Genomic DNA, 4,343 nt, shown 5'->3' on the forward strand with positions numbered 1-4,343 from the left:
TTGTTCGTTGTTAGTGTATAGAAATACATGTAATTTTTTGTATGTTGACATTGTGTCCTGCAACTTTTCTGAAGTCATTTATTAGCTTTAAACTTGTAGATTCTTTAGGAGGTACAAAAATAAAAGATTATATCATTTTTGAGTAGTTTTACTTGCTCTTCTCTTATTTGGATGCCTTCTTTTCTTGCCTTATTGCTTCATATATTTTGGAATTATTTTATTAGGTTTTATATTTGGAGCTCCTTGTATATTTTGAAGTTCTTTTATTTGGAGCTCTTTTATTAGATAAAATTATTATAGCTTTCTGATGGTTTGATCCTTTTATCAATAATGTATATAATTGTCTCTTGTAACAATATTTTACTTTTTTTTTTAAAGTATGTTTTCATTGATTTCAGAGAGAGGAAGGGAGAGGGAGAGAGAGATGGAAACATCCATGAGAAACATCAATTGGTTGCTTCCTGCGCGCCCCCTACTGGGGACTAAGCCCACAACCCAGGCTCGTGCCCTGACCAGGAATCTAACTGGTAACCTCCTGCACGGGATGACACTCAACCAACTGAGCCATACAACGGGGCACACTATTTTTCTTAAAGTCTATTTTATCTAATATTAGTATAACTACCCAGATTTCTTTTGTTTATTATTTACAATAGAGTCTTTTTCCATCTTTTCCCTTTCAATCTATTTATGTCTTTGGCTCTAAAATTAATCTTTTATAGATAGTATATAGTTGGATCCTGTTTTTAAATCTATTATGGCAATATCTACCTCCTCTTTGGAGAGTTTAATGCATTTTTACTTAATGTAATTATCGATAAGGAAAGACTTGCTCTGGCCATTTTGCTATTTCCTTTATATGTCTTATATCCTTTTTTTTTTTTATCCTCACCCAAGGACATTTTTCCAATTTTTATTCAGATAGAGTGGGAGGGAGAGAGAGGGAGAGAGAGAGAGAGAAAAACATTGACGTGAAAAGGACACATTGAGTGGCCGCCACCTGCACGACCAACCAGGGCCGGGGACAAACCGCAACGGAAGTGCATGCCCTTAGCGGGAACCGAACCCAGGTCTCTCTGGACCACAGGTCGAAGCTGTAACTGCTGAGCCAAACGGACCAGGGCTGTCTTATATACTTTTTAAAAAACATTTTTTTATTGAGGTTTTTAGACAGAGGAAAGGAGAGGGGGAGAGAGATAGAAACATCGTTGAGAGAGAAGTATCAATCAGCTGCCTCCTGCACGTCCCCTACTGGGAATTGAGCCAGCAACCTGGGCATGTGCCCTGACTGGGAATCGAACCAGGACCTCTTAGTCCATGGAACAACGCTGATTCCACTGAACCACACCGACTGGGCATATGTCTTATATCCTTTTTTGTTTCTCCTTCATGTCTTCTTTTGTGTTTAACTTTTTCCCATTGTACTGTTTTCTCATCTCATTTCTTTTACCTTATATGCTTTTAGTTATTTTCTTAGTGATTACCTTGGGGATTATAATTAATAAATATTGTTATTTTTAACAATCCAGTTTGAATTTATACCAAGTTAGTTTTAATAGTATACAAATTTTGCTCCTATATAATTCCATATTTGTTGTTATGTCGTCCCTCTTATGTTGTTATTATCACAGATTACATCATTCCACATTGTGTGCTGATTAACATACATATATATTTTGTTTATACATTTGTCTTTCATTTTTTATTTTTATTTTTTGACAGACAACTGTTTAGTTTTTAATTCATATTCATAAACTTAACTCTGCAATCCAGCTAGACTTGGAAAGAGTAAAGAAACTATGGAACTCAACGAACTGCGGCAAGAGCATGAATATTATGGAACATTCCAAGCAGATTAGGGTGAAGGGGTGGCTCTCCTGAGCTACAGAAGGAATGGTCTGGTAGTTAAGATAAAACACAAGTCAAATTTATGAGAGTTGTCCACAGTCAGCAATGGTGAACTTTTTGCTGGTCTTGCCATTCCTGGACCCAAAGCTCTCCATAGTTATCACAACATCCATGCTGCCTTTCACCTGGCCGAAGACCACGTGCTTGCCATGCAACCACCCAGTCTTGGCCATGCAGGTGAAACTGGGAACCATTTGTGTTGGGTGCAGCATCTGCCATGGACAAGATGCCAGGACCCGTGTGCTTCAGGATGAAATTCTCATCAAGTTTCTCCCCATAGATGGGCTTGCCGCCTGTGCCATTATGGCGTGTGAAGTCACCACCCTGGCACATAAATCCCGGAATAATTCTGTGAAAGGAGGAAGCTTTAAAACCAAATCCTTTCTCCCCAGTGCTCAGAACACAAAAATTTTCTGCTGTCTTTGGAACTTTGTCCGCAAACAGCTCGAAGGTGACGCGGCCCAGGGGATCCCCATTGATGGCGATGTCGAAGTACACGATGGGGTTCACCATGGCTGGGCTCGAGCGGCTCTGGTATGACGGTGTCTGCAAGACCTATACATTTGTCTTTTAAATCATAGAGGGAAAAACACAAGTTACAAATCAAAACTACAATCATGCTGGCTTTTGTGTTTACCTACGTAGTTACCTTTACTGGTGTTCTTTGCTCCTTCCGGCAAAAGAGGACTTAAAGACAGAAGATTTTAAAGGGGAAGGTAGTTGAAAAGAGAAGAAAAAAGTCAGACTTCAGAAAGATTCACCCCCCAAAGAGAGAACCTGCCTAGTATGTAATCAAATGGACCGCACAGTTAACTAGATTCCCAAGTTCAGATTAGTGTAAAATGGTGGCAGTAGACAACTTCCTCACATGATTATGATTATAAAGACCAACACATATTCTCAGATGTCAGCATAGCAAAATCAGGAATAAAATTGTTTTTCAGAATTGCAGGTATATAGGATATTCAATATTTTAATATCTTGGAGACCCAAACCAATTAGAGCGGCCCTGTTATTTTTGTTTTATCTCAGCGCGCAAATTGCTTTACTTTTTTCCTGACCGTTTCTGTGAAGTGCTCAGTCATCTGGGAACAGAGCAGTGTGTCAGTGTTGCTTCCTGCACAGCCTCCTTTGGTCAAGTTCCTGCCATTGAGATGTGGATTTGACTGCAGAGTTGGCTTGTAGTTGTTTTAAAATTCAGTATCATTAAATGGTGTTTGTGCTGTTTGGCTAATGGGAGTAGCTAGAGTTGTCTTCATAGAACATCCTTTTAGTGGTTATCAAAAATGCAGTCATATCATATGGAGGCTTAAAAGTACACTTTTTTACGGGGGAGATTTTATTCAGCCCTTTGGGTTATAATTTCCTTTTATGTCCAGAAGTATTTTACTGTCCTTATCAGATCTGTTAGAACTGGGAACTGAGAAACTAATTTCCTCTAGAAGATTGGGCTGAAGTAACTAACTATGACTATAAGGGTCCCCATGTTTATACTGTCCCTGGTCTATAAGGAAGTGACAAACTCAAAATTTGTGTAAGAGCAGGGTTTCATACGCCATAGAGCATACACAAGGAAAGTTTTTCTAGGAGGAATTTGTGGGTATCATTTCCACATATAAATCAGCCTTTAAGAGAGGGCTTATAATACTTAATTCTAGAAGGATTAAACTTAAATGTATAAAGGTAAGATCTTTAAGCATTTAGAAATAGGAGACTGTCTTTTTTTTAATCTCTTCATTAGGAAGGATTTAAGACACAAAAAGCTCTAATTGGAAAGATCGATACATCTGACTAGGTTAAAATTAAGAATTTCTGTTTATTGCCCTGGCTGGTTTGGCTCAGCGGTTAGAGTGTTTGTCCCTGGCCCTGGTTGGGTTGTGTGGGAGGCAGCCAGTGGATGTGTCCCTTTCACGTCGATGTTTCTCTCTCTCTCTCTCTCTCTCTCTCTCTCTCTCTTCCTCTCTCTCCCTCCCACTCCATCTGAACAAAGGGTAGAAAAATTTCCTTGGGTGAGGATAAAAAATAAAATAGATTAAAAAAAAGAATTTCTGTTTATCAAGAGACACCAAGAAAATGCAGAAACAATCTACAAACTGAGAGAAGATATTTGCAACACATATAGCTAACAAAGAAAGTAATATTCAGATCATGCCTATAAAAAAAAAGCAGAAAAAGCCCTGGCCAGTTCAGCCCAGGGACCACAGGGTCGCTCAGTTCCAGTCAAGAGCATGTACCTGGGTTGCCAGTTCTATCCCTGGCCCCAGTCAGGGTCATTTGGGAGACAACCAATCCATGTGTCCGTTTGTCTGTCCCTCTGTCTCTGTCTCTGTCTCTCTCTCTCTTCCCCTCTCTCCCTCCCTTCCACTCTATCTAAAAATCAATGGAAAAATATCCTCAGGTGAGGATTAACAACAACAAAAAAGGAAGAAAAAGAC

General features: G+C 39.2%; 1 pseudogene; it reads right to left on the reverse strand.

Moving 5' to 3' along the window:
* Nucleotides 1–1,864: 1,864 nt before the first annotated feature.
* On the reverse strand, nucleotides 1,865–2,421 carry LOC118624345 (annotated as a pseudogene).
* Nucleotides 2,422–4,343: the final 1,922 nt, after the last annotated feature.

Source organism: Molossus molossus, unplaced genomic scaffold (assembly GCF_014108415.1).
Source record: "Molossus molossus isolate mMolMol1 unplaced genomic scaffold, mMolMol1.p scaffold_m16_p_10, whole genome shotgun sequence".
In the NCBI taxonomy this organism is placed as follows: domain Eukaryota; kingdom Metazoa; phylum Chordata; class Mammalia; order Chiroptera; family Molossidae; genus Molossus; species Molossus molossus.